Genomic DNA, 12515 nt, shown 5'->3' with positions numbered 1-12515 from the left:
AGACACCCTGCAGCTCCATGGGCGAGAATCGGGGCTCCTCAGCACCAGATTTCAGATCGTCCGGCGACTCCGACCCTGGACCCCAGCACCTGGGCTCGATGGTGTTGCATGGGGCCGCGCTGCTGGCTGAACTGCAAAACATAAATTAGGTTATTAGAGGAGAAGAGGTGCTAGGGTCACAAGGTGATTCCAACACTACACACAGCATATGCACGACAAAAGCACCACCGCTATCAAAATCATCACAGACATCACATTTCATGACCATGTCCAAATTCTGCATCGCAGTGATTCTCATGAGGCCATCATTATTTATATAATATTTTTATCAATCATCTATCATATATTATGGGTCGGATATGAGTGTGTGTGGCATCTATTGACTTTGCATCATGCAATGGCATATACTTTACTCATGTGGCATCACATCAGGTTCTGCTGCTGCATGCATGGCTGAGCGGGGCTGGCTCTCCGCTAGTGCCAGCACCCGTTCCTCGATGTCGGTCAGCTCGATGATGAATGGTGACCTGCCACCCGTTCGCCTCTGCTTGGCCCTATTCTTCGAAAGCGTCTTCTGTAAAAGGTAACACCAGCACGACATGGCATGAGATCATTGCGTGAGATTATCGCTAGGTACTGTCACAGAGACTGATACAACACATAACCGACAGATGTAATCATGATTATTATGAAACTTATCATTACTTACCCAAAGACGTACACCGTCAACACGGGTTTGAGTAAAACATTCCCAGTATAAGTGCAAGACATCACATCTGATTTTAATCACTCATTACACTTACAATTCAAATTATATAAATATATAAGTAAATGTAAATAAATGTAATACTTTGGTGGATCCGACAAGGTCGTTCCAGCGCTTGCAGCACTGGTTGCCCTCACGCACCTTGTTCGTCGTCGACGAGACCACCTCGGCTATGTCGGCCCATATCTTCTGGTAGATCTTTGGGGTGGGCTTCCCACGCACAACCTGGGTCAAATGACCCCAGCGTGACTCCACCTCCTGCAGGAGGGAGGCATTTGCCTCGTCGGAGAATCTCCGAGCTCGTTTTCATCCTCCCAATTGTTCCTCTCCACCTCACTGCTTTCGCCAGCGTCCTCAGTCTCCACAGCGTGCTGTGTCACCTCCTCCATGCCTTCCATTGTAATTATATTTTTTTGCCAAAATCTCCGTGCACACAATGTTATTTGTGCTCTGAATTCTTTTTGCTGCTGGTAAATCTCCCTTCTACCTCCCACAACAGCCAAACAAGCACACAACACACCCACACACACTTTCAATTCCTCTCTGCTCCCTCTCTCTCTCTCTCTCTCCTGCGCATGTATTGATAAGAACATAAGAAATAAGGGCAGGAATAGGCCATACAGCCACTTGAGCCTGCCCCTCCATTTAATACAACCATGGACTCAGGTCACTTCCCTGCCCGCTCCCCATAAACCCTTACTCCCTTATCGTTTAAGAAACTGTCTATTTCTGTCTTAAATTTATTCAATGTCCCAGCTTCCACAGCTCTCTGAGGCAGCGAATTCCACAGATTTACAACCCTCTGAGAAGAAATTCCTCCTCATCTCAGTTTTAAATGGGCGGCCCCTTATTCTAAGATTATGCCCTCTAGTTCTAGTCTCCCCCATCAGTGGAAACATCCTCTCTGCATCCACCTTGTCAAGACCCCTCATAATCTTATACGGTTCGATAAGATCACCTCTCATTCTTCTACTCATGAATTCCAATAAGTAGAGGCCCAACCTACTCAACCTTTACTCATAAGTCAACCCCCTCATCTCCAGATTCAACCTAGTGAACCTTCTCTGAACTGCCTCCAAAGCAAGTATACCCTTTCTTAAATATGGAAACCAAAACTACACGCAGTATTCCAGGTGCGGCATCACCAATACCCTATATAACTGTAGCAAGACTTCCCTGCTTTTACTCCATCCCCTTTGCAATAAAGGCCAAGATTCCATTGGCCTTCCTGATCACTTGCTGTACCTGCATACTAACCTTTTGTGTTTCATGCACAAGTACCCCCAGTCCCGCTGTACTGCAGCACTTTGCAATCTTTCACCATTTAAATAATAACTTGCTCTTTGATTTTTATCTGCCAAAGTGCATGACCTCACACTTTCCAACATTATACTCCATCTGCCAAATTGTTGCCCACTCACTTAGCCTGTCTGTCCTTTTCCAGATTTTTTGTGTCCTCCTCACACATTGCTTTTCCCTCCCATCTTTGTATTGTCAGTAAACTTGACTGCATTACACTCGGTCCCTTCTTCCAAGTCATTAATATAGATTGTAAATAGTTGGGGTCCCAGCACTGATCCCTGCGGCACCCCACTAGTTACTGGTTGCCAGCCAGAAACCATTTATCCCGACTCTCTTGTTTTCTGTTACTTACCCAATCCTCTATCCATGCTAATATATTACCCCCAACCCTGTGAACTTTTATCTTGTGCAGTAACCTTTTATGTGGCACCTTGACAAATGCCTTCTGGAAGTCCAAATGCACACATCAACTGGTTCCCCGTTATCCACCCTGTTCGTTACATCCTCAAAGAATTCCAGCAAATTTGTCAAACATGACTTCCCCTTCATAAATCTATGCTGACTCTGCTTGACCGAATTTTGCTTTTCCACATGCTACTGCTTCTTTAATAATGGACTCCAACGTTTTCCCAACCATAGATGTTAGGCTAACTGGTATATAGTTTCCTGCTTTTTGATGACCCTTGACCTCCTGAAACACGGGAAACGACCGTTGCTATGGACGCTGACAGTTAACGGCAGAAGGTCAAAAAATTTAACGCTAATGCCCATTTCAGATCGCTCCTGGTAAAGCCCATTTTATAAAATGGAAGGTTGGAATTTTGAAAATGGGTGATAATCCGGCGATCTCAAATCCCATATTTACCGCCAACACTGGAAATAATGCCCATTTTTGGGCGATCTGCACAAAAGTGGAAAGTCTGGCCCCAAATCTTTTGTTGTGTATAACCATGCAAGTTATGTCTAATGATTATTTTGTAATGATTACTTCTTCATTAAGGAGGGAGAAGTGCAATAGAGCTCCCCTAGTGGACTACTATTCCACCTAGTGGATTACTAAGGTAATGCAACTAGTGATGTAAATAATAAGTGTCATGTGGCAAAGTCACATGATGACAGTTCCTGCTTAGAGCCATCTTGTGTAGTGTGTGCTCGATAGTAATGTCGTAAAGATATCACACCAGAAACATGATTTCTCTCTCACTACATTCACTCTCTGCTCCCGATTTGCTTCTGACTCTTGGTACCTGTTCCTACCTGATGATGATTTGCAGGTGCTGCTATGAGCTGTAGATAGAAATTTATAATCTGTCGTGAGATCAGGAACTTATGCCCGTGGAGTATGGCGAAGTGTTTACTCCTGTTATGAAACAAAGGTATCAGAAGCCAGGACCGAGATGAGGAGCATAACGGGAGGAAAAAGACAGGAAGGGCAGTGATTCTAGCACTCCAGGTTGAATCATGACCCACAGGCAAAGAATCATCTAAAGCCACCAACTTTGGGCCTCATTACAGCTCTGCTCATGGAAAGGCCAACAAGTAAAGATACTTTGGGACAGCGAATCCATTTGTTTCAGCTTGTGCTCACACTGCAACAGCTGAGTTGCCTTCCTCAACAGACGAAAAATGTATACGTCTGTGACACTGATGAAAACTCAAGGGGAAAACATTTGAGTTTAAGCAGTTTGCCTAAAGGAGGGTGGGAAATCTGTTCAAGAGATCGTTTTACATTTCTACACTACAACAGGGTAACCAAGAGTGACTGAGAGACACCAGTGACTACAGCATTTGTGATGTAGACTACATCTTCACTTAAACCTATTATAGCTTGTTTCTTGTGATACCAGAGCTTAGTTGACAATTATTTTCCTAAAAGTTGACTGACTGAGGTCACAGCACTGATGCTACAGACTCTACTGGCAAACAGTAGATGGCGCTATTTAACTATAAGTTAATTTTTGATTTTATCAAAGCATGGACTTACACGGAAGGCATGTTAAGTAGCGTGATCCCAGTGGCTCTTGATCAATTATGCATTATTAGAAAATAGTTATAATTTTCTGTGAAAAATCAGCATTTTTTGTCTTGTTCTTAATGAGCAACAACAATAACCTGTATTTATATAATGCCTTTAGCACAGGAAAACATTTTAAAACACTTCACAGAGACATAATCAAAACAAATGGACGCCAAGCTAAAAAGGACAGTAGTTGAATCAATGAGATGAGTTTTAAGGAGGGTCTTAAAAGAGGGCAGAGATTTGGAGATGCAAAGCGATTTTAGGGAGGGAATTCCAGAGTTTGAACCTTAAGCGGCTGAAGGCTCAGCTGCCAGCGGCAGTGGGAATGGAGAGAGAATGCATAACAGGCCAGAGTTAGAGGAACAGAGTTGGGGTGTGGGGGGTGGGTTGTAGCGTTGGACGAGTTTACAAATATAGGAGGAGATGAGGCTATGAAGGGATTTAAACACAAGGAGGAGAATTAAAAATTTGAGGCTTTGTGGACCGGGAGCCAATGTAGATCATAGAGGACAGGGGTGATGGGTGAGTGGGAACTTAATAATGGACTGGATATGAGCAGCAGAACGTATGGAGGGTTGAGGAAACAGCCAGGAGAGCACTGGAATATTCGAGTCTGGAGATGACAAATGGATAAATGAGTATTTCAGGGGTGGATGGGCTGAGGTAGGAAGTGAGGCTGCAATGTTACAGAGGTAGAAGTAGCAGTCTTTGTAATAGAGTATGGGGTCGGTAGCTCAGCTCAGGGTAGAATAGAATGCTGAGGTTGTGAACTGCCTGGTCCAGTCTGAGACAATGGCCAGGGAGGGTGATGGAGTCAATGGCAAGGCTACAGATTTTGTGGCAGGGTACAAAATACATGTATTTCCTGTTTCTCATATTTGTATTGTTTACTAATGAAGCTTTAAAAAAAATGTTTACCTAATATGTGGAGTAATTCTCTTTAATGTTTGAATTGAGAATTGTATGAATAGATTTAGGCTTATCAAGACACATGTTGTCTCAGCCATTAAGTACTAGACATGGTCCTGTTTGATCAGCACCATTTGAGTTATTGCTGAATGTTTATCTGAATCTAAGTAAACTCAAACAAGATGAATTCAAGTCCAGTTAGACGTTTGTAAAGGCTAGAGGTGGACTTGGACACATGTAGCCAGTTGAGTTTAGTTCAGCTCTAGACTACTTAACATAAATGTAGTGGGTTAAACAAAATGCTTATTTACTATAGAAAGTAAGCTTTGGTGAAGGATTTTACGTCTAAAAAAAAAGGTCTGAATCTGAGTTTTTGATCCAGATTCGCTCAAGTTGCTGGAAGTTAGATATTGTAGTCCGATTATATTTTAATAAATCTAGCATTTTGTTAGTAGATCTGGCAAGTACATCCCTAAAACCCCCAAGCAATGTCTAACCCAGGAAGTTCACGTTAAATCAGGCAACAATGTACCATTTGACTAAGAATGCGCAATCATTATTTCACAACACATCCTGTGTTGGGCATGTTACATCTTACTCATTCTGGTTAGAAAATTGAAACCTGAGGGCTTGGGTGTTGCTGTGAGTTAGTACATAACCCTTTCACTTCTGGGATGTGGGTTTAAAACCAACTCCAACTGATGAAATGAGTCTGCCCTCAATCCCAGCTGTAAAAATCCAACATGAACTGTGTTTAGGCGATCTTAACTCATCCCTTAGTGGGTGGTCAGAACATGTTCTGTACAAATAAAATCAAGCTCTTTCACTCATAAAACTTCACTTGTGGTAAATATCTACCCCTTAATGGGCCCAAGTTTCAGGTAGAGTTGCTCCTAGTTTTTTGGAGCAACTAGTTTAGTTTGGAGTATGTTAGAAATTGCAATTCTCGGATAATAGTTTGCTCCAGTTCTAGTGAGTTAGTTTCGGTTGGCTTTAGGTAAGGTATTTATCTTTCAAAGGGGGGTGCATCCAGCCACTCAGGCCTGTTTTGCAAATTTCGGCAGTGAAAACTTACTACAAACTAACTTAGGATGGAGTAAGTATCCACTTTTGTAAGTTCTGAAAAACCTTACCTAGAGTTAAGTTTAGTGCAAGCACAGCCAGAGACAGGGGGGTGGGAAGCATTCAACACAAAGGACACATCAACATCACAACAGGGGGGGAGGAAAGTTAGAGGATTTTCCATAAACACCTTCATAACAACATTAAAGAAGCAAAATACATTTAAAGCAGTAAGCACAAAACAAAGCAGTACATTTACGAAGCACAAAAAGTAATAAGCAATTAATTAATAAATAAATAGAAGGAACCCTGCACCTAAAGCTCCAAGACCAAAGTAATAAGCAAGCAATCAATAAAAAATAAAAAAATAGAAGTCCTACCTTTATGTGAAAAGAAGGTGTTTCTGTCAGTGTCTCTCTCGCTCTCTGTATCTGACAGTGAGGGGTGGGGGGTATGGGGGGTGGGGGGGGTAGGGTGCGTGTGGGGGGGTGTTTGTGGGGGGATGGGGGGGTGTGTGGGGGGGTGGGTTTGTATGGGGGTGTGTGTGTATGTGGGAGTGGTGGGGGTGGGGGTGTGTTGGGGGGAGTGGGGGTGTGTGGAAGGGGGGTGTGTGGGGGGAGTGAGGGTGTGTGGAAGGGGGGTGTGTGGGGGGAGTGAGGGTGTGTGGAAGGGGGGTGTGTGGGGGGGGTGGAGGTGTGGTGGCGGGGATGGTGTGAGATGGGGGGGTGTGGTGGGGGTTTGTGGGGTGGGTGTGTGGGGGGGTGTGTGTGGCGGGGGGGTTGTGGCTGAACGTGGGGGAGGGGTGTGGGGGGCTGAACGCGGAGGGGGGAGAGGCTGGACGGAGGCACCCCTGCTCTCTCCTCCGGCCCTTCGATCATTTTGAGTGCCCCCCAACCTCCATCCCTTGCTATGCTTCTCCATCCCTTCCCATGCTTCTCCATCCCTTCCCATGCTTCTCCATCCCTTCCCATGCTTCTCCATCCCTTCCCATGCTTCTCCATCCCTTCCCATGCTTCTCCAGCCCTTCCCATGTTTCTCCCCCACCGATCACCTCCCCAGTGCCCTCTTTCTACGCTCCTCCATCCCTCCCCGGTACCCACACCATTCTGAAAGAGACTGGGGAAAAACGCCCTGCTGAGCGTGCAACTAAGCCGGCAGTCTTCCGACACGCAGGGGCTTAGCCCCGCCCACCTGCAGCTTGCTCCGCCCCAGGAAGACTGCACTGCGCCACGCCGCGCCACGCCACGGTCCAGAAGGACCGGAGAATTGCAGCAAAATATTCCGCGCACCTTCGAGCCCAGGTAGGTCACGTAAGTCTCGGAGGTGCGCCGTTTTCACCTGATGCCGAAACTTGGGCCCAATGATTCTGATGGGGTGAGTGTGTTACAATCTGACATGCAATTCCTCTTTGAGCTTTGATTAAGAATGTGTTGATATTATATTTCATACCATTGAACATACACATAAACTCACATCAATTTAAAAAGGAGGCTTCCCTAAATAAACTCTGTGAAACACTGTGATAGGAAACCCCAGTCATTTGGAACACTTTTTCCAATTTGCTTTTGAAATTTCTAAGGAGAAGAGCTACTGTAAATAAACTTCCTTTTTCTTCCTTTATCTCACTTTCTCCATCAATCTACGGGCTTTTAAAACCCCAGCATGACTTCTTAGCTCAAATAGTTGCACTTTCACCTCTGATTTAGAAGGTCATAGGTTTAAGCCTCAATCTAGGACTTGAGCATATAATCTAGGCTGGTACTCCAGCATGGTACTGAGGGAGCATTTCATTGTCAACGGATGGGATGGTAAACCAAAGCCCTGTCTGTCTGTCTGTTCCAGCAGCTCAGGTAAAATATTAACGATCCCAAGACACTAGTTAAAAAATAGCAGGAACTTCTCCCAGTGTCCTGCCCAATGTCACTCCCTGAACTAATGACGCCAGAACAAATTAGTTCATCATTTGTTTCATTGTTGTTTCTGGGAGCTGGGTGTATGTAACATGGTTGCAGGCTATCCCTACATGACAGTCACTGCAATTCATGAAGTGCTTTGAAACATTTTTGAGAAGTGTGGTGAATGCAAGTCCTTTTGTTATCTATCTGGTTTTCTCCCCTGCCGTTTCTCTTCTTATACATTCATGGGATGTGGGCGTCGCTGGCAGGGCCAGCATTTATTGCTCATCCCTAATTGCCCTCGAGAGGATGGTGGTGAGTCACCTTCTTGAATTGCAGCAGTCCGTGTGGTGAAGATACTCCCACAGTGCTGTTAGGGAGGGAGTTCCAGGATTTTGACCCAGCGACGATGAAAAAACGGCGTTATACTTCCAAGTCAGTATTTATGTGGCTGGTCCGATTAAGTTTCTAGTCAATGGTGATCCCCAGGATGTTGATGGTGAGAGATTCGGCTATGGTAAAGCCGTTGAATGTCAAGGAGTGGTGGTTAGACTTTCACTTGTCAGAGATAGTTATTGCCTGGCACTTTTGTGGCGCAAATGTTACTTGTCAATTATCAGCCCAAGCTTGAATGTCATCCAGGTCTTGCTGCATTCGGGCATGGATTGCTTCATTATCTGAACAGTTGTGAATGGCACTGAACACTGTGCAATCATCAGTGAACATCTCCACTTCTGACTTTATGATGGAGGGAAACTCATTGATGAAGCAGGTGAAGATGTTGGGCCTAGGACACTGCCCTGAGAAACTCCTGCAGTGATGTCCTGGGGCTGTGATGATTGACCTCCAACCACCACAACCATCTTCCTTTGTGCTAGGTATGACTCCAGCCAATAGAGAGTTTCCCCACTGATTCCCATTGACTTCAGTTTTACTCGGGCTCCTTGATGCCACACTTGGTCAAATGCTGCCTTCATGTCAAGGACAGTCACTCTCACCTAACCTCTGGAATTCAGCTCTTTTATCCATGGTTGGACTAAGGCTGTAATGAGGTCTGGAGCCGAGTGGTCCTGGCAGAACCCAAACTGAGCATCGATGAGTAGGTTATTGGTGAGTAGGTGCTGCTTGATAGCACAGTGGATGACACTTTCCATCCCTTTGCTGATGATTGAGAGTAGACTGTTGGGGCAGTTATTAGCCTGGATTTGTCCTGCTTTTTGTGGACAGGACATACCTGGGCAGTTTTCCACATTGTCGGATAGATGCCAGTGTTGTAGCTGTACTGGAACAGCTTGGCTAGAGACGTGGGTAGTTCTGGAGCACAAGGCTTCAGCACAACAGTTGGGAGGTTGTCGAGGCCCATAGCCTTTGCTGTATCCAGTGCGCTCAGTCACTTCTTGTTATTAGATGGAGTGAATTGAATTAGCAGAAGACTGGCTTCTGTGATGGTGGGGACCTCAGGAGGAGGCCAAAATGAATGATCCACTCTGCAGTTCTGGCTGAAAATGTTTGCAAAAAACAAGGCTGAAGTGTTTGCACTCATGTGCTGCACTCCACCATCCTTATGAATGGAGATATTCATGCAGCCTTTTCCTCCCATTAGTTGTTTAATGGTCCACCACCATTCACGACTGGATGTAGCAGGACTGCAGAGCTTTGATCTGATCCATTGATTGTGGGATCGCTTAGCCCTGTCTATAGCATGCTGCTTTTGGTGTTTAGCATGCATGTAGTCCTATGTTGCAGCTTGCCCAGGTTGGCGCCTCATTTTTAGGTATGCCTGCTGCTACTCATGGCATGCTCTTCTACACTCCTCATTGAACCAGGATTGGTCCCCTGGCTTGATGGTAATGGTAGAGTGAGGGATATACCGGGCCATGACGTTACAGATTGTGGTGGAATACAATTCTGCTGCTACTGATGGCCCACTGTGTCTCATGAATGCCAATTTTGAGCTGCTAGATTTGTTCTGAATCGATCCCATTTAGCACAGTAGTAGTGCCACACAACATGATGGAGGGTGTCCTCAGAAGATGGGACTCTGTCTCCAAAATGTCACATGCCCTGTCTGGCAGCTATGTCCTTCAGGACTCGGCCAGCTCGATCAGTAGTGGTACTACTAAGCCACTTTTGGTGATGGACATTGAAGTCCCCCACCCAGAGTACATTCTGTGCACTTGCCACTCTCAGTGCTTCTTCCAAGTGGTGTTCAATATGAAGGCGTACTGATTCATCAGTCGAGGGTGGGTGTAAGGTGGTAATCAGCAGGAGGTTTCCTTGCCTTTGCTTGACCTGAAGCCATGAAACTTCATGGAGCCTGAGTCAATATTGAGGACTCCCAGGGCCACTCCCTCCTGACTGTATTCACTGTGCCGCTACCTCTGGTGGATCTGTCTTGTTGATGGGACAGAACATACCCAGCGATGGCGATGGAGGATTCTGGGACATTGGCTGAAAGGTCTGATTCTGTGGGTATGACTATGTCAGGCTGCTACTTGATTAGTCTATGGTTCAGCTCTCCTAATTTTGGCAATAGTCCCCAGATGTTGGTGAGGACGTTGGTCGTGTCCTGTACTAAGGGGCTTTAGACCTTCATGTAAGCTTCTCACTTAACAAAATATGTCAGGTTCCACAGCAGAGTCTAAGCACATTTCTCAGACTGACCACAATACACATTTTCAGGAACAGGCTTACAATGGTTGTGAATTTCCTCAGGGCTGCCTCCGCTCCACTGCCGTAACTTCAGAGGAAGTTCAGCGGAAACTCTAAGTGGGGTTTCCTTTAAACCTCTGTTGAAGTTATGGCGGTGGATTGGGAGAAGCCGCTAGGAAAATCCCCCCCCCCCCCCCCCCACCCCGCACCCTCAAATTCTTTTGTGGTAGGGTGTAGAAGGTGTATAATTTCACACTATCTGATATCACTGCCTCTGAGCGATGACACAGGGACATCACTAAAACACATTAAAAAATCGGCGCAGAAAGACATCATTGTTTTTAGGCGAAGTTTTGGAGGGAGTCAAAAACAATTTAAATATGCATCATGAAGCTTAATTTTTTCAAACATAAAATGCAGAAAATGGAAGTCTAATGCAATTCTTTAATTTTGGATTATTTTTCAAAGTGCCACGCCACACCAAACATCTCTAAACCAGGCTCGAGGGTCGGAGCCATTTTTGTGAGCAAACACTGAAGCTTATAGCAAATGCTGAAATGCTCATACCTATGTCAGAATCACCAGGGGCATAATTCAATTGCAAACAGGTTTTGCTAACTAACTAAATAAGTGTATTTGGAACACATAGGTACAGTATTACACAAGAGAACTTTAGTTATGTCAGATAATTCTGAGGAGGTAACACAATGTATTAGAGCAGCTAAAGCTGCTGCAGGTATGGTGGCATGCAACTCGTTATTTAGGTACAAAAATCCTCACTATACCAAAGTTAAACATCAGCACATCCATGAAACTCATAAAACTTGAAATTCAATCAAAAATATTAAACCTAGCTCATGATTTTTTGTCTTACAGATACAAAAGAACCAACAAGAATTTGTTTAGAAATCTATATATACAGGTATAGCACAGACTAGATGAAGAAAAAGTTACCTCTACTCTGCCTTAATAGGGATAATTTTATAAGTCTGCGATAGAGCGCATCAGAAATGTAGGCATGCACTGCTGATGATTTTGCGACTATTAATATTTACCAAAAACAAGGAGATTGTATGGTGACACGTGATAAATTCCAGTAAGCCATAACACAATAATAAGGGTTTTCTATTTTAACATCGAGGCTAGACTTTCCACTTCACATCGCTGGGCTAGTTCCCATATATCACCCAAAAAGGACTAATATCGCCCAAAAATGGAAAGTTGGACACATCGCCGAGCTTATCGCTGACACATTGCCCGGCGCAACTTTTGGCTCATCACCGAGGTGTTCGCCCACACATCGCCCAGCCCAACTTTTGGCACATGGCCGGCACATCGCCGGGCTGATCGCTCGCTGAGATCATCGCTGGAGAATAGTTGTTATTGCCTGGCCTTCATCACAGACTTCGGCGCTATGGGTGCCATTTTGAACATCGGAAGAAAACAGGAGGCCTCTTAAACAGGGGCTTAGATAGTTTGTGAATTATTTAAGGGCCTTTCAAAAATAGATACACTCACAATTAGACGTTTTCTTATATTTATATAAATAAGTGATGTTTCATACTTACTTAGTCTGGCTTCGACATTGTTTAACAACAGTTGCACTAATGTTCTATTTTAACTTATTTTTTAGAAGAACTGCACAACAATTGTAAAGTGAAATAAAATGGTTTTAATAAAATGACAACTTTTGAATGTAATTTTTCAATTACAAACACCAAAACATCCTCCCACCCTGCCCCAACCCCCCACCCACACCCCAACAGTGAAACGACAACACCAACAATAAATGTGAACAATAGGAACAATATTAAAGAGTCCACCCCCCTCCCTACCTGCGGTCACATTTCCCTCCAGATCCTGCACCACTCCGTGTCGTTGCCTCAGCCACCTGTTTTGGTCCCTGGGT

At 44.7% G+C, this 12515-nt stretch overlaps 1 long non-coding RNA gene across 1 annotated transcript in view; it reads left to right on the top strand.

Moving 5' to 3' along the window:
• LOC139267175 (uncharacterized) overlaps nt 1-12204 on the top strand; it is a 59477-nt gene extending 47273 nt beyond the window's left edge. Inside the window, exon 3 of the long non-coding RNA XR_011593848.1 lies at nt 11483-12204. This is a non-coding gene — a long non-coding RNA (uncharacterized lncRNA). The remainder of the gene's footprint in view (nt 1-11482) is intronic.
• Nucleotides 12205-12515: the final 311 nt, after the last annotated feature.

The sequence above is a fragment of the Pristiophorus japonicus genome, chromosome 7, assembly GCF_044704955.1.
Source record: "Pristiophorus japonicus isolate sPriJap1 chromosome 7, sPriJap1.hap1, whole genome shotgun sequence".
Taxonomy (NCBI): domain Eukaryota; kingdom Metazoa; phylum Chordata; class Chondrichthyes; family Pristiophoridae; genus Pristiophorus; species Pristiophorus japonicus.
Note: the sequence above shows the minus strand (reverse complement) of the source record. Positions and strands in the feature narration are given on the sequence as shown.